This window comes from Zea mays, chromosome 7 (assembly GCF_902167145.1).
Source record: "Zea mays cultivar B73 chromosome 7, Zm-B73-REFERENCE-NAM-5.0, whole genome shotgun sequence".
Classification (NCBI taxonomy): Eukaryota; Viridiplantae; Streptophyta; class Magnoliopsida; order Poales; family Poaceae; genus Zea; species Zea mays.
This window is the reverse complement of record NC_050102.1, coordinates 20,578,079-20,601,143: the sequence shown is the minus strand read 5'-3', so window position 1 is coordinate 20,601,143 and position 23,065 is coordinate 20,578,079.

Sequence of the window (23,065 nt, the reverse complement as noted above, 5' to 3'; positions counted from 1 at the left end):
AAGTGTTATTTGATACTGGAGCAACACATTCATTCATTACTGCATCATGGGTAAAAGCACATAATCTTCGAATAACTACCATGTCAACTCCCATTCAAATTGACTCAGCCGGTGGTAGAATTCGAGCCGATAGCATTTGTTTGAATGTAAGTGTGGAAATAAGGGGGATAGCGTTTCCCGCTAATCTCATAGTAATGGGTACTCAGGGAATAGATGTCATCATAGGGATGAATTGGCTAGATAAGTATCAGGCAGTTATCAGTTGTGATAAGAGGACAATCAAGTTGGTGTCCCCACTAGGAGAGGAAGTGGTGACCGAGTTAGTCCCGCCTGAGCCAAAGAAAGGAAGTTGTTATCAGATGGCTGTTGATAGCAGTGAAGTAGACCCAATTGAGATTATCAAGGTTGTGTCTGAGTTCCCAGATGTGTTTCCAAAGGACTTACCAGGTATGCCACCAGAGCGGAAAGTTGAGTTTGCTATAGAGCTTCTTCCTGGCACCGCCCCCATCTTTAAGAGAGCTTATAGAGTATCTGGACTAGAGTTGGTTGAACTTAAGAAGCAGATTGATGAGCTGTCAAAGAAAGGCTACATCCAGCCAAGCACCTCGCCTTGGGCCGCCCCTGTCCTATTTGTGGAGAAGAAAGATGGCACCTAAAGGATGTGTATCGATTATCGAGCTCTGAATGAGGTCACCATCAAGAACAAGTACCCCTTGCCTAGAATAGAAGATCTGTTCGACCAGTTGAGAGGAGCCAGTGTGTTCTCCAAGATAGATCTGAGGTCAGGTTATCATCAGCTCAGGATCCGACCTTCAGATATTCCGAAAACGACATTCATTACCAAGTATGGGTTGTACGAGTTCACTGTGATGTCTTTCGGTCTAACCAATGCACCGGCCTTCTTCATGAACTTGATGAATAGTGTATTCATGGATTATCTTGACAAGTTTGTGGTGGTATTCATTGATGACATTCTGATATACTCTCAAAGCGAAGAAGAGCATGCAGATCATTTGAGGATGGTATTGCAGAGATTGCGAGAGCACCAGCTGTATGCAAAGTTGAGCAAGTGTGAGTTCTGGATCAGTGAAGTCCTGTTCTTGGGTCACATAATCAACAAAGAAGGATTGGCTGTGGATCCGAAGAAAGTGGCAAACATTCTGAACTGGAAGGCGCCAACAGATGCTTGAGGAATCAAGAGCTTCATTGGAATGGCCGGATATTATCAGCGATTCATTGAAGGGTTTTCGAAGATTGCGAAACCAATGACAGCTTTGCTAGGCAACAAGGTTGAGTTCAAGTGGACCCAGAAATGTCAAGAGGCCTTTGAAGCGCTGAAAGAGAAGTTGACTACAGCGCCTGTCTTAGTCTTGCCTGATGTGCACAAGCCCTTCTCGGTGTATTGCGATGCTTGTTACACGGGTTTGGGGTGTGTGTTGATGCAAGAGGGAAGAGTTGTGGCTTACTCGTCCCGACAGCTGAAGGTTCATGAGAAGAATTACCCAATCCATGACCTAGAGTTGGCAGCAGTGGTTCACGCATTGAAGACATGGAGGCACTATCTGTATGGATAGAAATGTGATGTTTACACAGACCACAAGAGTCTGAAGTACATATTCACTCAGTTAGAGCTGAATATGAGGCAACGAAGATGGTTAGAGCTGATCAAAGCCTATGAGTTGGAGATTCACTACCATCCAGGCAAAGCGAACGTAGTGGCAGATGCCTTGAGCAGGAAGAGTCAAGTCAATCTGATGGTCGCTCGTCCGATGCCTTATGAGTTGGCCAAAGAGTTTGACAGGTTGAGTCTCGGATTTCTGAACAACACGCGAGGAGTCACAATTGAGTTGGAACCTACCCTGGAGCGGGAAATCAAAGAAGCACAGAAGAATGATGAGAAGATCAGTGAGATCCGACGACTGGTTCTAGACGGCAAAGGCAAAGATTTTTGGGAAGACGCAGAAGGTGTGATATGGTTCAAAGACCGCTTGTGCGTTCCCAATGTCCAGTCTATTTGGGAGTTGATTTTCAAGGAAGCTCATGAGACAGCTTATTCGATCCACCCTGGTAGTGAGAAGATGTATCAGGATCTGAAGAAGAAATTCTGGTGGTACAGAATGAAGAGGGAAATCGCAGAGTATGTGGCTATGTGTGATAGTTGTCGGCGGATCAAGGCGGAGCACCAGAGACCAGCTGGATTGTTGCAACCATTGCAAATTCCTCAGTGGAAATGGGATGAAATCGGTATGGATTTCATAGTCGGATTGCCTCGCACTCGAGCCGGCTACGATTCTATTTGGGTAGTGGTGGACCGCTTAACCAAGTCAGCCCACTTCATACCTGTCAAGACCAACTACAGCAGTGCAATATTGGCAGAGTTGTACATGTCTCGGATCGTTTGTCTTCATGGTGTGCCAAAGAAGATAGTGTCAGACAGAGGAACACAGTTCACCTCTCATTTCTGGCAGCAGTTGCATGAAGCCTTGGGTACACATCTGAATTTTAGTTCAGCCTATCATCCGCAGACAGATGGTCAGACCGAAAGGACCAATCAAATTCTTGAAGATATGTTGAGAGCCTATGCATTGCAAGATCAGTCTGGATGGGACAAGAGATTGCCTTATGCAGAGTTCTCCTATAACAACAGTTACCAGGCCAGCTTGAAGATGTCCCCATTTCAGGCGCTCTATGGGAGGAGTTGTAGAACTCCGTTGCAATGGGATCATCCTGGAGAAAAGCAAGTGTTCGGGCCATACATTCTGCTTGAAGTTGAAGAGAACATCAAGATGGTTTGAGAGAATCTGAAGGTAGCACAATCAAGGCAGCGAAGCTATGCAGATACAAGAAGAAGAGAGCTGAGTTTCGAAGTTGGAGACTTTGTCTATTTGAAAGTGTCACCGATCAGAGGAGTCAGAAGATTCGGAGTCAAAGGCAAGCTAGCACCCCACTACATTGGTCCGTATCAGATTCTCGCAAGGCATGGAGAAGTGGCCTATCAGCTCATTCTGCCAGAAAATTTGTCTGCTGTGCGTGATGTCTTTCACGTGTCTCAGTTGAAGAAGTGTCTGCGTGTGCCAGAAGAGCAGTTGCCAGTTGAAGGTCTTGAAGTCCAGGAGGACTTGACCTACGTTGAGAAGCCAACGCAAATCCTTGAGACCGCAGACAGAGTCACCCGAAGGAAGACCATCAGAATGTGCAAAGTCAGATGGAATCGCCACTCTGAGGAAGAAGCAACCTGGGAGCGCGAAGATGATCTGATGGCCAAATACCCCGAGCTCTTTGCTAGCCAACCCTGAATCTCGAGGGCGAGATTCTTTTAAGGGGGATAGCTTTGTAACGCCCCGAATTTTGGAGTTGAATTTTTTTCCCTTTTCTTCACTCGCCAAAATTTGGGCGTTACCCTTTCTTTTTTTCCTTTTCCCCTCGCTAAGCCTTGATCTTTTCCAAAGTTATAGCGGGATTCGGCTTGAGATCTCGTGTAAAGCAAAACCCTAAAATACTTTATTTTGTTTGCTGCACCATGCCGAACCATGCGTTTATTTTGATTAATTGAAATTGTGAAAGCATTCATCTAGAAAATGGGTTTTAGAAAAAGGAAAGAAACCATTTTCTTTTCCTCTTCACCCCTCTCCTCCCTTTTTGGCCCAGCCCCCCCCCCCCTCGTGCAGCCCAGCTGGCTAGCCGGCCTTTCTCCCCCCTCTCTCCCCTTTCCCCGCTGTGGGCCCCGCGGCGGCCCAGCTGGCCTTGCAGCCCAGCGCGGCCCCCTCCACTCCCCACGCCGCGCCCTCGGCACGGCGGTTGGAAACCGCCGCCGCCCCCCGCTGCGGGTCCCACCCGTCAGGCTCTCCCCCTCCCCAAACCTCTCTCTCTCCTCCCCTGCCCGACCCGCCCCGCTCCCCTGCCCTGCTCGCCAAACCGCCGCCACCGGTGCTCGCCCCCGCGCGGTAAGCCCCTCCCCCCTCCTCTCTCTCTCCCCTCCCCTCCCCCCTCCTTCCCCAGCGCTCGCCGGCACCCTCCCCGTGGCGCGGTCCCGCCGGCTCGCGGCGTTCCGGCGCGGCCCTGCCCGCCCGCGGCGTCCCGGCGCGGCCCCGCCCCGCCCGACGCGCCTCCCCCTCGCGCGCCCGTGCGCCCCGTCCGGCCATGGCGCGGCGCGGCTCCGGCTCGCCGGCGTGCGGCCGTGGCTCGGCCATGGCGCCCCGGCCCGGCCCCTTCCCCCGCCCAGCGCGGCGCCCTCCCCGCGCGGCTCGCCCGGCCGTGGCCCGGTTCGGTTCGCCGGCCATGGAGGCTCGGCCCCGCCCGCCTTGGCGTGCCCTGCCCCTGCCTAGCGCGACCGCGGCGTGCTGGCCCGGCGCGGCCACGTCTTGCTGGCCCGGCGTGGCCTTGAGCTCGGCCCGGCGTGCCCATGGCGCGCGGCCCCGCGCGGTCGGCCTCGGCATGGCCCCGTTGTCGCCCGCGGCGCGCAACGCAGCGCGTGCGCAGCTCGGCCCCAGCGTGTGCGCGACCCGTTCACGACGCGTCAGCGCGGCCGTGCGTGTGCGTGCTCGCGTGGTGCGCACAGTGCTTTGGCACGGCTCGCCGTGCCCTTGACGCGCTTGTCTACCCCCTAGACGTGCCCGTCTACCCCCCGTGTGTATTCCATGCGTAGTGATCGCGTTATTTAATCAGTGAATGGAAACTCAAGTTGGAAATTGGTTACGTTAGGTAATTCATGTAGTTAATCATCCACCTTATTTAATGTTGATCAACTGAAAATGGTTATGATTCTATTAGTGCATGTGACTAATCCTTTTTGTTAGAGCTAAGTGAAACTAGAGCACATAACGATTAGTTATGCGTCTACCCGTAATACGCCTCGAGTATAAACTTTAACCCATGCGAGACCTTCCCTCCGTCTCTTTCTAACCATGGCCAATGCAATATCGTATGTCATACTCTATGCATATTTAATCTATTTGTTCTCTTGTATGGTGTACTGTTTGTTTCCTAATTCGAATGGATGGATGTATGTATGTTCGCGCTCGCATAGAGAACGATCTGGTTGAGGAGTCCGAAGAACTCGCAGAAGAAGCCCCTGAGCAGCAGTCAGTTGGTGGAGGCAAGTGTTCCTTGACCTATCTTTGTCCTATACATACTTTAATTCATCTCCCGCATTACACATTTATACCTAAGGATTGACTAGCTTTTGTTATCCATGTCCTTGTTTACCTATTTGGGTTGGATTATTACTGTTTAGCTTTATGCTAATGCTCAACTCTAATCAATGAACATGATGAGAATTATCAATGATACGCTGTTTTCCCCTCTTTTATTATGATGTTATACTTGTGTCCTTCAAGGGGGCTCGAGCGGTTTCTCGAGTGCCTCTCCATAAGGACCTGTTCGTTGGATGACCGCCGGGAAAACATTGCAACCATGAGGGTGGAATGGGGTGCCCTTAGCTGAATAATTAGAGGATCCGGGGTGTAGTTCGCTTAGCCGCCGTGCCGTCAATGGGACTCGGTGTATGCGGCTCGCTCTGCCAAGCTTGGGTTCGCCCCCTTGGGGAGGAGTGCGGTGCTTTTAGGAAACCTAATGGGTGGCTACAGCCCCGGGGAATCTTTGTAAAGGCTACGTAGTGATATCCTACTGGGTCACCTTGGTAGTGATCAATGGAGAGTCATGATCTCCGGGCAGAAAGGGAAATCACGGCTTATGGGTAAAGTGCACAACCTCTGCAGAGTGTTAGAAAACTGATATATCAGCCGTGCTCGCGGTTATGAGCGGCCAAGGGAGCTCCAGTGATTAGTGGTACTTGATCAGAGATGTTCAGTTTGCAGGTGGCAATGAGATTGATGGTTCTTGGTTTTGACTCTGGTAATGGTAAGTGATACTCTTTCCGTTTGGAAAGGAGTACGTTTGGGTTAATAACGTGGGTTAATCCTAAAACTTGGCTTTCTCTACTAGTAATAATAATCTGACCAACTAAAAGCAACTGTTTGACTTACCCCCACATAAAGCTAGTCCACTACAGCCAAACAGGATACTTGCTGAGTGTGTTGATGTGTACTCACCCTTGCTCTACACACCAACCCCCCCATCCCCAGGTTGTCAGCATTGCAACCACTGCTCAGGAGAAGATGAAGCCGTGGAAGGAGACTTCCAGGAGTTCCAAGATTACGACGAGTTCTAGGCGTGGGTTAGCGGCAACCCCCAGTCGGCTGCCTGTGATGTGAAGGCCGCATTTATCTACGTTTCGTTTTCGCACTTTGATTAATGTAAAGACTATGTGGACATCTCAGACCTATCATGTAATCGACTATTATTTCCCTTTTTAATACTATTTGAGCACTGTGTGATGATGTCCATGTTATGTAACTGCTGTGTACGTGAATTGCTGATCCTGGCACGTACATGGTTCACATTCGGTTTTCGTTCTAAAACCGGGTGTGACAACACCACCCGGACCAGTACACGCCACCGCCGTTCTCTGGCGGCGCACCAATCTCGGTCCGTATCTAAACTTCGCTCAGGGCTACTGCTCCTCCACAGACCGCGCAAAAGCCATAGAATGGAGAAAGGAGGAAATTTCGAGGTAGCTACTCACCGACAATCATGTGGCGCGGACACCCAACACCGGACGCGCTTGATTCCGTGGCATAACCCTGGCACCGACGAGCAATCCGGTCCTCACACAGCACCACAGTCCAGCAGTGCCCCGCGTGCAGATCACCACCCCCCGGCGAGCACTTGGTCCTGCGCCCGAGTCTCAGATCTCCGCTCCAGATGCGAAGTCGCAGCAGGCCCCCTCTGTTTCCCCTCTCTCGCTCTCCCTCATCTAGATGCGGTGTTGAGCAGTTCTGGGATTAACGCATGAGCTTCCGGGTTGGTTAAATAGGTGCACAGATGGTGGCCAGGTGGTTAGGAAAGCTGTTGCGTCCCGTGGTCGACGCCCGACCCGATCGCGCCCGTCTGTTAGGTGCGAGGGCGGGGGGGGGGGGGTGGTGTGGGGTGGAAGAAACACAGTAGCAGCGCGAGACACAGACGAGTGGGTCCCAGTTGTCAACGGGTGAGCGCTGTGGCGCGTGGTGTATGCGACGTGGCTGACCTCAACGGCCCCACATGTCGACACCAGGTTTTCCGGGTTGGGCCACGCGGTGACAACAAGATTGGCCGAGAATGCAGCCGCAGGCCCAATTATCTCTTCCTTTCTCTTTTTTTATATTTTTGTTTTTCCTTTTCTTTTATTCTCTTTTCTTTCTTATTTTTGAATTCAAATTTGAATTCAAATCTCTGTTATGAATTTGTACTTTAGATTAAATATTCAAACCAAAGATTCTAATATGAAAAGGTACATTTATCTATATATTTGTCTTTATACCTTATATACTCTCTTTTTCTTTTCTCCCCCTTTTTCCTCAAATCCTCTTCTCATTATTATTTTATTTTTATTCGTATTATTATTTTTTTTAAATGCACAAACAAAAATCCAATATGATGCAATGGTTTATTTGTGTATTAATAAAGATTTACTCATTTTTAAACATGAGTAGTTACATGTGATGATAATTAGAGATACACACACATATAGAGGAAATACCTCTTTTTCCCTTTTATATTATTTCTTACAAATTACAAGTAGGGTATTACAATTTCCGTGTAGTTCGAAGCCTAGATTTACTCTAGCGTTTGAACTGGTTCAGAGTGGTTCAACTTGCCTCTATAGCAGTTGAACCAGCCTGCACCAGTTGAACTGTTGATTTGACATTATCTCGAAGTTTGTGGTGATAATTTCAGATTTAGCCTATTCACCCCCCTCTAGGCTACTTTCAATTGGTACCAGAGCTACGTGCCTCATTTTAGCGCCTAACCACATGAGGAAACGATCATATTGACTCAAACGAATAATGTGGATCCTCTTCTCGAGGAGATCCTAACCACATCCATCAGCAAGGAAATGGATCTCAAGGTTCTCGACCTCGTCATGAAGATTGCAAAGAGGATGTTCCTCAAGATGAAAGAGAAAGATGCGAAGAAGAAGGCCGAAGAAGAGAATCGAGAAGAAAGGCCAAGGAAGACAAAGGAAAGGGCAAGATGGAATACAACGATGACTTGGTTGAGCTTTTGGTCTCTAAGGTGATGAGCAAGGTAAGTCTCAACACCGAAGAGTCATCCACCAAAAGCAAATGTAACAAATTCAACCGAGTTCCTCTCGTAATTTTGTTCCCAACTTCTCTTCGACGCCCCTCGGAAAGCTTCCAACTCTTATTGAGTTGAACTATGATGAGTGGGCCGACAAGATGAAGTCGCATTTAATCAGTGTGCATCCAAGTCTTTGGGAGATTGTTAACATAGGTATGAAAAAGCTCGCTCAAGGTGAAGATATGACACCAGAGATGATGCAAGAAGTGCATCGCAATGCTCAAGCCGTGAGAATAATGAAGGGGAGCGTAAGTCCGGATGAGTACCGGAAAGTCCAAGGAAGAGAGAACGGCTGTGACATTTGGAATATCCTAAAAATGTCACACGAAGGAGACCATAAGGCCATGAGACATAGGATTGAGTCCTTAGAAAGTGAGTTTGCTATATATGATGGGATCAAGGGTGAGTCTCTCTAATCGCTCTTTGATCGATTGATGGTGTTGGTCAACAAAATAAGAGTTCTAGAAAGTGAGCATTGGAGTGACTCCAAGATCACTAGGCTATTCATGAGAGCCTACAAGGAAAAAGACAAAAGTTTGGCAAGGATGATAAGAGATCGCGACGATTATGAGGAGATGACTGTTCATCAATTATTTGCCAAAATACAACAACATGATTATGAGGAAGCTCCAACTAAGACAAGGGACTCTCATGCCTTGGTTGCAAATGATCAAGATAACACTAAGAAGGTTAAAGATTCTAAGTCCAAGAAAGTGGTTGAAGACTCAAGTAATGATGATAGTTCGAGCGATGAAGACACGGCAATGTGAAAGTCGCCTAGAGGGGGGTGGATAGGCGGAATCTGAAATTTATAAACTTAAGCACACACTACAAGCCAGAGTTAGAGTTAGAATTAAATCCAAGTCCAAAAGAGAGGGAAAACAAATCAACCAAGAAATAAAGCAGATGAACACGGTGATTTGTTTTACCGAGGTTCGGTTCCAAAGAACCTAGTCCCCGTTGAGGTGGTCACAAAGACCGGGTCTCTTTTAACCCTTTCCCTCTCTCAAACAGTCACTAAGACCGAGTGAGCTTTCTCCTTAATCAAACGAGTCACTTAGACCCCGCAAGGACCACCACACACTTGGTGTCTCTTGCTTTGATTACAAGTCACTTGAGAATAGGAATGGGAAAAGAAGAAAGCACGATTGCAAAAGCCAAGCGACAAGAGCGACAAATAACACACAGATCACTCTCTCTCTCTCTCTCAAGTCACTAATCACTAATGATCACTTGTCTAAATTGTGGAACTTGGAGAGATTGGAAGCTTTGATTGTGTCTTTGAATGGATTGCTAGCTCTTGTATTGAATGTGAAGGATTGGAGTGCTTGGGTGAAGTGAATGGAGGTGGTTGTGGTTGTATTTATAGCCCCCAACCACTTCCTAGCCGTTGCTCCCTTTCTGTCGACCGCGGACGATCCGTGCCCCTGGTCCGGACGGTCCGCCCCTGCACATCAAAGACTAAAATCGCAACGGACAGCAGTAACGACTATATCAACGGCTATAAAGCATTTAATGCATCGTCAGATGTCAGATAAAGTAGTCGCGGACGGTCCGGTCGTGCACCTCGGACGGTCCGCGAGGACGCTAAAAATACATTTTACCGAACCCGTCACCTTCGGGTTTTTTCTGGTTTTCACTGGCCGGACGGTCCACGCTTGGTCTCGGACGGTGCTTGCTTCTCCATCGAACGGTCCGTAGTATAAGCGTGTGTTCTTGCAGTGTTCTTGTCCGAGGGTCACCCTCGTGTCGCGGACGGTCCGCACTTAGGTATTCCGGACAGTCGATTTAGAATAGTTGTAGATGAACTTATGCAACTGTGAAATGATCAACTGGGCAAACTGGTTAGTCCACAAGGTTTGTGATGGTCGTCAAACACCAAAATCGATTATAGGAAATGTTGAGAATATTTCCCTTTCAATCCCCCCCTTTTTGGTGATTGATGCCAACACAATCCCAAGCAAATACAAAGTGTAGAAATGTAACTAGTTTGCTTTTTGACAGATGTGCATAAGTTATTTTGAAATGAAAGCATTTCTAAGCATATAAGTTTGATTTGATATATTTAACATTTTGGACCACATTTGCACCACTTGTTTTGTTTTTGCAAATCCTTTTTGGAAATTATTTTCAAAGACTTTTGCAAATAGTCAAAGGTATATGAATAAGATTGCAAGAAGCAATTTCAAGTTTTGAAATTTCTCCCCCTATTTTAAATGATTTTCCTTTGACTAAACAAAACTCCCCCTGAATAAAATTCTCCTCTTAGTCTTCAAGAGGGTTTTAATAGATACCAATTTGAAACTTATAATTAGATACTAGTTTTGAAATTCCATCTTTAAATATACCAATCAGAAATATCGTATCAATTGAAGAAATTTCTTATCATAAGATACCACTTGAAAAGACAAACATAAATCATCATTTTGAAAGTTTTTGAAGTTGGTGGTGCGGTCCTTTTGCTTTGGGCTTAATATTTCTCCACCTTTGGCATTAATCGCCAAAAGCGGAGACATTTGAGAGCCCTCATTACTTTCTCCCTCATTGGTGAATGAAATATGAGTGAAGATTATACCAATGTGAGAGTGATGTAGAGTGACAGCGAAGGGTAAAAGATACCGGTAGAGCGGAGTGGAAGTCTTGTCTTCGCCGAAGACTCCATTTCCCTTTCAATCTATGACTTAGCATAGAAATACACTTGAAAACACATTAGTCGTATTCATGAAAGAGATATGATCAAAGGTATATAAATGAGCTATGTGTGCAATGTTTCAATCAAAATTCCAAGAATCAAGTATATTTAGCTCATTCCTAAGTTTGCTAAAGGTTTTCTCATCTAATGGTTTGGTAAAGATATCGGCTAATTGTTATTTGGTGCTAACATAAGCTATCTCGATATCCCCCCTTTGTTGGTGATCCCTCAAAAAGTGATATCAAATGTCTATGTGCTTAGTGCGGCTGTGTTCAACGGAATTATCCGCCATGCGGATTGCACTCTCATTGTCACATAGGAGAGGGACTTTGCTCAATTTGTAGCCATAGTCCCTGAGGGTTTGCCTCATCCAAAGTAATTGCGCACAACAATGGCCTACGGCAATATACTCGGCTTCGACGGTGGAAAGAGCCACTGAGTTTTGTTTCTTTGAAGCCCAAGACACCAAGGATCTCCCCAGAAACTGACAAGTCCCTGATGTGCTCTTCCTATCAATTTTGCACCCTGCCCAATCAGCATCTGAATATCCTATTAAGTCAAAAGTGGATCCCTTGGGGTACCAAAGTCCAAACTTAGGTGTATAAACTAAATATCTCATGATTCTGTTCACGGCCCTAAGGTGAACTTCCTTAGGATCGGCTTGGAACCTTGCACACATGCATACGGAAAGCATAATATCCAGTCGCGATGCACATAAATAGAGTAAAGATCCTATCATCGACCGGTATACCTTTTGATCTACGGACTTACCTCCCGTGTCGAGGTCGAGATGCCCATTGGTTCCCATGGGTGTCTTGATGGGCTTGGCATCCTTCATTCGAAACTTGTTAAGTATGTCTTGGATGTACTTTGTTTGGCTGATGAAGGTGCCCTCTTGGAGTTGCTTGACTTGAAATCCTAGGAAATACTTCAACTCCCCCATCATAGATGTTGGGGACTTGTTCTCAAATGCTATGAGTTAAGAACAAGGCAACATAAAATGTTAAATATTAATGCCCTTCGTCCGCTGAAGCATTATCCCCCCAAGGATTTAATGAACTTCGGACGAAGGTCACGAGTAGAATATCACGAAGGTTACACCTTCGTGATTAAACTTACAAAATAATACAAAATGTGAGACATTAAAGATAAATATATCAGAAATAAATGACATCATTCGCTTATCTTATTATATGAATTTAAAATGTTAAAACATAATATTTAGGTACATTTATACCTTTGCCTTGACAAATAATAATTCCCGAGTGATGCGTTTGCAATTACAGGAATGCGTGAACAGTAAAGGAATACTGTTCACTATTTATAGGCACAAGACACAACCTGTGAGGAATTACAATCATGCCCCTCATAAAAGTTTACAACAATGACTCAGACCCTTATGGACTAAAAGGTCATTCTATCTTTAAGTCGGTTCGACCCTCCATCTTCGGATATGCTATAATACCGAAGCTTTATGAATGGTACGAGCAGCTTCAGCCGAAGCTGTTTCTTTCCGCAGGACCTTCGGTGACGAAGCATGGTCCCAACAGTAGCCCCTTCGCGGTGCTAGATCATTTTTCGTAACGAGCTTGATCCGTGAAAAAAGTCTCTTAGGCTTCAGGAAGCCAAAGGTCCGAAAAACACCTTCCTTAAGCTCGTTGTCGAGAAACGATACAGTTTCCGAGCGCGGAACGGTCCCACCATGCAGGTTCACTTTTTGGTTTTTGCGGCCCACCGTGCAGTGAGTGCGAGCGACTGTTTTCCCGGTGTAAAAATCCTAACGATTCACCTTCTTACCTGCAGCACTATATAAATAGACAGGTAGGTGTGAAGTTACCACAGCATTCATTGCTATTGCACTGTTTTGCTGCAAAAAATTTAACCATAGCCGAAGCTTGACTTTCGCATTCAAACGAAGCTCCAGTTTAGTCTCTGCTTCGTCAGAAAAAGAGCTTCGGAAAAAAGGTTATTAGTTTCCAAGTAATTTTTAAGAAATTCAAAATCAAATGGCCAGAGTGCGCTCTACTGCTAGAGTTGAGCGCGATGGAGATGAGGCCGAAGCTGCTGAAACTGTTCCGATTTCTGAAGCGATGAGGCGCTCCGGGCTAGCTACAGTAGAGGACACACCTGCTGTCGAAGCAACACAAGCTGATGTTGAAGAAGTTGGATCTGAGGATGAGTTCAGCTGTGGGGTACCAACTAAACCTAGTCATTTGGACTTTGGAAAGTCCACCATCTCTGAAGCTGACCTTTCAAAAATGGTGAAGCTGGGCTACTTCAGCGAAGCAAAAAAGGAGCTGGCTCGTTTTGGCTGAGAGGAAACTACTCCGAAGCCGGAAAAGAATGAGGTAGTAGTGTTCAAAAGCTTCTTTAAAGCAGGATTAAGATTTCCTTTGAATGGGATGATTGATGACGTTTTGAAGAAATTTGGGGTTTACCTTCATCAGCTGACCCCTAATGCCATTGTTAGATTAAGTGTTTATATTTGGGCCCTTCGTAGTCAAGGAGTGGAACCGTTCGACGAAGGTTTCTGCCGAGTCCATGAACTACACTATCAGACTAAAGCAAGAGGAGATGGTCTTCATGAGAATTTTGGATGTTACAACTTTGCTTATCGCAAGACTACGAAGTTTCCAGTGATAAGCTACCGAAGCAAATGGCCAGCCGGATGGAAATCTGAGTGGTTTTATGTTAAAGTTGATAAAGATGAAGATAGATTGGTGCAGAGTCCACTGGAGCTAACCTTAGGAGAAACGAGGCCCCGATGCAACATGATAAGGGGAGCCCGAGCCAAATTGCTATGGCTGAATTTCACGTGATTTCAGATCACATTGGCACTAGAGACTTGGTGCATGAATTTCTGGCTTTTAAAGTGTTCCCAACAATGAGGGATTGGGAGATGTCGAAGCTGGAGGGAGAAAAGAAAAAAGGAGAACTTATTCGATTGCCTTATTATTATAAGTTTAAGAAACACTTTAAAAATCCCTGCCAGGAGTGGTTGGACACAATCGAGATTATGTGCAATGATATCCTCAGAAATTATTCTAAGAAAGAAGATCAGTTGATGACAGCAGCCTTCGGCAGTCGCCCCAAACGAAGGTTGAATCGGGTGTTAGATGCCTTAAACTTTGACTATCCTGATTATGAGCAACTGGGCGGAGAAGCCGAAGGCCCGAAGAGAAAAAGAATTGTCAGCGCCCTTGACAAGGAAAGCACCAAATTGGCCAAAAAGGAACAAGAAATTTCTAAAAAACTGAGCCCAGAGCCGAAGGTAACTGCTCCAAGGAAAAGAAAAGTTGTATCTCCAAAACCTGCATCTCCAAAACCAAAGACATTGGTCCGAGAATAGGAAGCTCCTGCGACACCTTCTGCTGCCGAAGTAGAAGAGATTCTGAAGGTAATGACTGAACCTTTGCCTGTCAAGCTAAGTCCGCTGGCGACAGAACTGATGAAGTTTTTTCAGAAGGACAAAGAAGCTTCGGCAGCAGAAAGTCCTGCAAAGCCGAAAAAACGAAGAATTATCCAAGTGGCAGATGTGATTCATCAGACACCGCCACCGACATTGGTGTCAAAAATTGTCATTGCCGAGACCACCGGAGCCGAAGCCGCCACAGCCGAAGCTACCGGAGCCGAAACCACTGAAGCTGAAACCGCCGGAGCCGAAGCCACCGGGGCCAAAGCTGGGACCACCGAAGATTCTAACCTGGAAACCACACTTGATGTTATTGACAATATACTTCTGAAAATGGCTGAAGAAGAAGTTGTTGTGGCTGTCGTGAACACGGCTACTGAAAAAAGGAAAAGAGCAGGTTGAAGACGTTTTGGAGGAAGGAAATTTTAACTTTCAAGATTTACTTGGACAAGAGTTAACAGGCGCTGAAAAAGAAGAGCTACAGAAATATGCCATATCCTGTGGATATAAACCAGGGTCTCTGCTATTTGGTGGGGTCAACGAAGGGAAGCTAAGATGCCTTCGGAATCGCACCGAGGCCAAAGTTGTTAGGACCTTCTCCAAAAGCGTTGGCCTGCCGAAGATAGAAGCGGACCTTTGCAGGTACCAGCGACAACATATCGCCGGTAGCTTGCTCTATGCTAATTTTAAGGTAAAAAATATTATTATTATTGTATTATTATCATTATTTTTTAGGTCGTTTTCTGACGAAGGTTGTTTTGGCAAAGTATATTACTAAGTAAAGTGCTAAAAATGCAACAAGATCTTGAAGAGGAGAAAAACAAAGCTATCATCAAAGATTTAGAAGACAAAGTTGAAGATTACGAAGCTGCTCTGAAGAAGAAGGACTTCGTCGTTCAAGACCTTGAAATCATAGCTAAAGAACACGAAGCTGCCTTAGAAAAGAAAGACTTCGTTATTCATTCTATGGAAGGCTCACTGGCCGAGGTCTAGGCCGAAAATGAAAGGTTAAACAATGAATTACTCAAAAAGTCAGAAAAATCTGAGCAGGAAAAGAACAACCTCGAAACAAGTCTCAAGACTGAGATCGAAAAGAATTCAAATCTGCAAAAGTCATTAAAGGAGCTTCAGGAGAAATGCATAAATTTCGGTAGCTGATGCGTGCAACGGCTGAAGGATGTGTTTCACACTATCGGAGCCAGCTCTGAAAAATTTACACCTTCAGCTGAAAACCTGCCCAGCACCTTGGAATACATTGAAGGCGAGGTTGATGCACTTGACGAAGTTATTGCTGGGCATGCTGACTTCTGCGCCCTGGTAGCTTCTTGAGGCACAGCTACCGTTTTCCTGAAGGCTAGCTGTATGCACGGAAAAATTGTAAATAGGGCAAACTTCAGCTTGTCAGCAGCAGATTTGGTTGATATCCCAAGCCTAGCCCGAAGCATCAGAAACAGATTTATGACCCAGATTTGGGTAAATGGCGGGCGAAAAATGGCTGGTGACGAAGCTCGGAGCCACCTTAAGCCGGTGAGAAACTTATATCTGTTACTTTTACCTTCTCTTCGAAATTTACACCTTTCTTATTCTGCTTTTTAACATGTGCAGGATGACGAAGCTGAAGAATGACGGGCTGAAGCTTAACAGTTGCTATAAAAGACTTTCCTGCAAAAAATTCTGGAGAAATCTTTGTAATATAATTGTGGAAAAAACTTATGTAAATTTGTACATACCTTGTAATATGTCTTGTCTCCTTTATCCGTGTACAATCTGCTTTGCTGTGAACGAAACTTCACTTTTGAGCCGAAGGTGAAAAACACCTTCCCTTCTTTTCGTACTCAACGAAGCATGAAAATTTCCTCTTTCTTCGAAGTTTTTTCTCATAGCCGAAACATCTGTCTTTTGTGGTATGATGATGATGATTCTATATATGTCTAAATGAATGTTTATGAATGCAAATGTCATGATGTAATGTGTCGTGCAAATGAATATCGGAATATATTCCAAACCATAATCATAGCCTTCATTCCCTTGGGAATGACTCAAATCCTTTTGCCGTTTATTTTTCGGCTTCACCGTTTACTTTTCGGTGTATCAGCGTTGACTTTTCGCTGTAAGCCTCCCTTAGGAGCTTCTTCGCCTTTTACTTTCGGCGGAATCAGCGTTTATTTTTCGCTGTAAGCCTCCCTTAGGAGCTTCTTCGCCTTTTACTTTCGGCGGAATCAGCGTTTATTTTTCGCTGTAAGCTCTGCATTCCCTTAGGAACGACTTTTGAGCTTCTCCCTGTTTTCTTTTCTTTTTCCTTTGCATTTACATTTACAATTTTTGGGGGATATCACTCTTATAGAATTGAAATAAGGAAAAGAAAAATTACATGTTGTGGCCCCATTAAAAACCTTTCTCCCCCTTTGGAAAGGAAAAGGGTGCCACAAAAAAGAATAGAAAAAATTACATCAAGCTAAACATAATATCGCCGAAGCTCATCCGCATTCCACGATCTAGGAATATCGTTGTCGTCCATATCCTTCAATCTGTATGAACCGGGTCTTGACGAAGATACTACCAAAAAAGGTCCTTCCCACTTCAGCTGTAATTTGCCTACTGTCTCAGGGTTGACCACTCTTCGAAGCACCAAGTGTCCTGGTTCAATGTTCTTTAGCTTAACCTTTCTATCACGCCATTTTATTGTTTCAGCTTGATATTTGTTGATGTTTTCCACAGCTTGAAGCATGATCCCCTCTATAGCATCTTTTTCCACAGAGTAATCAGCTTCAGCTTCGCCTTCTGCCGAAGCTACTATTCTTATTGATCCTGCTTTGGCCTCTTCCGGAGTTATTGCTTCGTCACCAAACAATAGTTTGAATGGTGTAAAGCCTGTTGATCTTGATACTGTTGTATTGTGGCTCCACACCACTTTGATTAATTCATCTGGCCACTTTCCCCTGGGCTGATTGAAGATTAACTTCATTATTCCTGTCATTATGATGCCATTAACTCTTTCAACAAGTCCATTTGACTCCGGATGTCGAATTGATGCGAAATGGATCTTCGTGCCAATTTGATCGCAAAATTCTCTGAAAGCTTCGGAATCAAACTGTGTCCCATTATCCACAGTAATGGCCTTCGGCACTCCGAAGCGACAAACAATATTTTGCCAGAAAAACTTTTGAATAGTGACCGAAGTTATTGTGGCTAAAGGCTTTACCTCAATCCACTTAGAAAAATATTCCACTGCCACTACAACATATCTTAAGTTGCCTTGTGCTGGTGGTAATGGACCTAACAAATCAAGGCCCCACCTTTGCAACAGCCAAGTGGGTTGTATTAACTGAGTTAAAGACGAAGGTTGTTTTTGATCTCTTGCACATTTCTGACAACCTTCGCACTTTTGGACTAATTCCGCTGCATCTGAAGCTGCCTTTGGCCAATAAAATCCTTGACGAAAAACTTTTCCAAGCAAAGACCTAGATCCAATGTGAGATCCACATAGGCCTGCGTGTATTTCCTTCATCAATTCTATACCTTCGGCTCTGGATAAACACTTGAGTAACGGAGAACAGACCCCACGCTTGTATAGTTCCCCTTCTATTATAACATATGGTCGAGCTCTTGCCTCTATCCTCCTGTTATAAGCTTCGTCATTTGAAAGAAAGTTACCCTGGAGAAAAGAGATGATCTCGGTTCTCCAGTCCTCACTATAAACAGGGGATATGTTGAGGACTGCTCTTTCAAGAAGCTCAACCGAAGGTGCTTTTATTGTTTCGAAAAATACTTCCGAAGGTAATGGCAGCCCCTGTGCTGCTGACTTAGCTAATAAATCAGCATATTCATTGTCTCCACGAGGAATATTTTTAACAGAAAACCCTTCGAAGGAAGCCTCAATCCTTCGGACCGTGTCTAAATATTTTTCAAACTTCGGATCTCTTGCTTTATAACTTTTGTCAATATGACCAGAAATAACCTGGGAATCAGTCTTAAGAACCGCCCTTCTGATTCCCATTGCCTTTAGCTTCCGAAGACCAAGTAGTAAAGCTTCGTACTCAGCAATGTTATTTGTGCAACTGAAATCAAGTCTTGTTGCATAACAAGTTTTAACTTTGGAAGGTGCAACCAACATAGCAGCTGCTCCGAAGGTTCCCCAAGATCCATCGCAAAATATTGTCCAAACTTCAGCATCTTTATTCGTTTCTTCTTCCTGAGCCCCTAGCGTCCAGTCAGCAATGAAGTCTGCCAATGCTTGAGATTGAATTGAAGATCTATGCACATAATCAATACAGAATTCATTGAGCTCCGCAGCCCATTTTCCAACCCTTCCAGTAGCTTCTCTATTTCTCATAATATCCTTCAACAGTTGTGAAGAAGGAACAACTATATTGTATGCCTGAAAATAATGCCGAAGCTTCCTGAAGGCCATTAAAACAGCATACAACACCTTCTCCAACTCTGTATAATTTTTCTTTGATAAACTAAGAACTTCGGATACAAAGTATATTGGGGCTTGCTTTTTGACTTGGCCTTCAAGCTTCTCCTGGACGAGTGCTGCACTTACCGCTGAGTGCGAAGCTGCCACATATAACAACAGAGGAGCCCCTAGCGTTGGTGGAGTTAGTGTTGTTAGGTCTATCAAATATTGCTTCAGCTCTTCGAAGGCTCTCTGCTGAACTAGTCCCCATTGAAAAACTTCGGCTGATTTTAGCACTTCAAAAAATGGTAAATTTCTCTCTGCTGATCTAGATATAAATATGTTGAGAGATGCCAGTCTTCCTGTCAATCTTTGAGCCCCCTTTTTTGTACTTGGTGGTTCCATTCGAAGGATAGCTTCGATTTTATTTGGATTAGCTTCAATCCCTTTTGTTGAAACTAGACAGCCAAGAAATTTCCCTTTCTTCACTCCGAAATGACATTTTTCTGGATTCAACTTTAAACCAGCTTGTCTAAAATTAGCGAAGGTCTCCTGCAGATCAGCAATGTGATTATCTTGCTTCGTGCTTTTCACAATGATATCATCAATATAAGTTAGCACATTTCTGCCTATCTGAGAATGAAGAACCTTCGCTGTCATTCTACTGAAGCTTCCTCCAGCATTCTTGAGCCCCTCAGGCATCCGAAGGTAACAATATGTTCCACTAGGGGTTATGAAGCTGGTTTTTGGCTCATCCTCCTTCTTCATCCAAATTTGATGATAGCCTGAATAACAATCCAGCAGACTCATAAGCTCTGATGAAGTTGCTGCATCAACTAGAGAATCTATCCTGGGCAATGGAAACTCGTCCTTCGGACAGGCCTTGTTGAGATCAGTAAAATCAATACACATTCTCCATTTACCATTGGCCTTTTTTTACCATAACAGTGTTAGCCAGCCATTCTGGGTATTTTACCTCTCTGATAACTCCGGCACTGAGGAGCCTTTTCACTTCGTTCCGAGCACCTTCGGCCTTGTCATCAGACATCTTCCGAAGCCTCTGCTTTCTGGGTCTAAAGGATGGGTCAACATTGAGCGAATGTTCAATAACATCCCTGTTAACTCCGCAAAGATCATTAGCTAACCATGCAAAAGCATCTTTATTGTTGAATAGAAACCTTATCAAGGTTTTCTCTTGTTCTTCAGACAATTGGGATCCCAGTAGCACCTTCTGCTCTGCTATGTCCTCACACAAAAGCATGGGCTTCGGCTGATCGGCTGAAGCAGCTTTCTCCCTTCTAAACTTGTACTGCTCACAAGCTTCAGCTCCATCTATGTTATGGATTGCTTTTGAGTCTGTCCAGTTTCCTTCGGCCCTTCTGGCAGCTTCCTGACTTCCATGAATGGCAATAGGTCCTTGGTCTGAAGGTATCTTCATGCAAAGATATGCTGGATGAAGAATTGCTTTGAAGGCGTTGAGAGTACCGCGGCCAATGATTGCATTATAAGGGTATTCCATATCAACAATGTCGAACACAACTTGTTCAGTCCTTGTGTTATTGATAAATCCAAAAGTTACTGGCATTGTGATTTTTCCAAGTGCTACAATCTGCCTTCCTCCGAAACCACAAAGGGGATGTGTGGCATCATGGATCTTGTCTTCGGGCTCTTGCATCTGTCTGAAGGCCTTAGCAAATATGATATCAGCTGCACTGCCTGTATCAACCAAAACATTATGGACCAGAAATCCTTTGATCACACAAGAGATAACCATAACATCATTGTGTGGGTAATCCTTGAGCTGAAGATCCTCTTGAGAGAAGGTAATTGGAATGTGAGACCATCTTGACTTGATGAAGGGTCCTTATACCCCTACATGTTGTACTCTTCTCTGTGCCTCCTTCTTCTGTTTCTTGTTAGCCGGCTCTAAGCATGAACCGCCTGTTATCGGGAGAATCAGCTTCGGAGCCGAAGCAGTTCCAACTTGGTTCTTGAACGAAGCCATTGTCTTAGGAAAGTGGAAGTGAGTTCACCGGAGGTGGGCGCCAATGTTAGGGACTTGTTCTCAAATGCTATGAGTTAAGAACAAGGCAACATAAAATGTTAAATATTAATGCCCTTCGTCCGCTGAAGCATTATCCCCCCAAGGATTTAATGAACTTCGGACGAAGGTCACGAGTAGAATATCACGAAGGTTACACCTTCGTGATTAAACTTACAAAATAATACAAAATAATATAAAATGTGAGACATTAAAGATAAATATATCAGAAATAAATGACATCATTCGCTTATCTTATTATATGAATTTAAAATGTTAAAACATAATATTTAGGTACATTTATACCTTTGCCTTGACAAATAATAATTCCCGAGTGATGCGTTTGCAATTACAGGAATGCGTGAACAGTAAAGGAATACTGTTCACTATTTATAGGCACAGGACACAATCTGTGAGGAATTACAATCATGCCCCTCATAAAAGTTTACAACAATGACTCAGACCCTTATGGACTAAAAGGTCATTCTATCTTTAAGTCGGTTCGACCCTCCATCTTCGGATATGCTATAATACCGAAGCTTCATGAATGGTACGAGCAGCTTCAGCCGAAGCTGTTTCTTTCCGCAGGACCTTCGGTGACGAAGCATGGTCCCAACAATAGACATCTCGAATTTTTGTATCATGATCCTACTAAACTCTTCACAAGTATATTTGTTAGTAGACCCAAATATGATATCATCAACATAAATTTGGCATACAAACAAATCTTTTGCAATGGTTTTAGTAAAGAGAGTAGGATCGGCTTTTCCGACTTTGAAACCATTAGTGGTAAGAAAATCTCGCAGGCATTCATACCATGCTCTTGGGGCTTGCTTGAGCCCATAAAGCGCCTTTGAGAGTTTGTAAACATGATTAGGGTACTCACTATCTTCAAAGCCGGGAGGTTGCTCAACATAGACTTCTTCCTTGATTGGTCCATTGAGGAAGGCACTTTTCACGTCCATTTGGTAAAGCTTAAAGCCGTGGTGAGTAGCATAGACAAGTAATATGAACATTGTCTCAAGCCTAGCTACAGGTGCATAGGTTTCACCGAAATCCAAACCTTCGACTTGTGAATAACCCTTGGCTACAAGTCAGGCTTTGTTCTTTGTCACCACACAATGCTCATCTTGCTTGTTGCAGAATACCCATTTGGTATCTACAACATTTTGGTTAGGACGTGGAACTAAATGCCATACCTCATTCCTCGTGAAGTTGTTGAGCTCCTCTTGCATTGCCAACACCCAATCCGAGTCTCTTAGTGCATCATCCACCCTGTATGGCTCAATAGAGGACATAAAAGAGTAATGTTCACAAAAATGAGCAACTCGAGATCTAGTAGTTACCCCCTTATGAATGTCACCGAGAATGGAGTTCACGGGGTGATCTCTTTGAATCGCTTGGTGGACTCTTGGGTGTGGTGGTCTTTGACCCTATACTTCTTGATCACCTTCCTTGTCTTGATCATTGTCATCTTCCCCTTGATCATTGTCCACCTCTTGAGGTGGCTCATCTTCTTGATCTTCTTCTTCATTGTCTTGAGCCTGATCCTCATCTTGAGTTGGTGGAGATGCTTGATTTGAAGATGATGATTGATCTTGTGCTTGTGGAGGCTCTTCGGATTCCTTAGGACACACATCCCCAATGGACATGTTCCTTAGCGCGACACATGGAGCCTCTTCATCATCTAGCTCATCAAGATAAACTTGCTCCACTTGGGAGCCATTAGTCTCATCAAACACAATGTCACAAGAAACCTCAACTAATCCAATGGATTTGTTGAAGACTCTATATGCCCTTGTGCTTGAGTCATAACCAAGTAAAAAGCCTTCTACAGCCTTAGGAGCAAATTTAGATTTTCTACATCTTTTAATAAGAATAAAACATTTGCTACCAAAGACTCTAAAATATGAAACATTGGGCTTTTTATCGGTAAGGAGTTCATAAGATGTCTTCTTGAGGATTCAGTGTAGGTAGAGCCAGTTGATGGAGTAGCAAGCAGTGTTGATTGCTTCCGCCCAAAACTGGTCTGGTGTCTTGTACTCATCAAGCATGGTTCTTGCCATGTCTAGTAGAGTTCTATTCTTCCTCTCCACTACACCATTTTGTTGGGGTGTGTAGGAAGAAGAGAACTCATGCTTGATGCCCTCCTCCTCAAGAAAGCCTTCTATTTGTGAGTTCTTGAACTCCGTCCCGTTGTCGCTTCTTATCTTTTTTATTCTCAATCCGAACTCATTTTGAGCCCGTCTCAAGAATCCCTTTAAAGTCTCTTGGGTCTGAGATTTTTCTTGTAAAAAGAATACCCAAGTGAAGCGAGAATAATCATCCACAATTACAAGACAG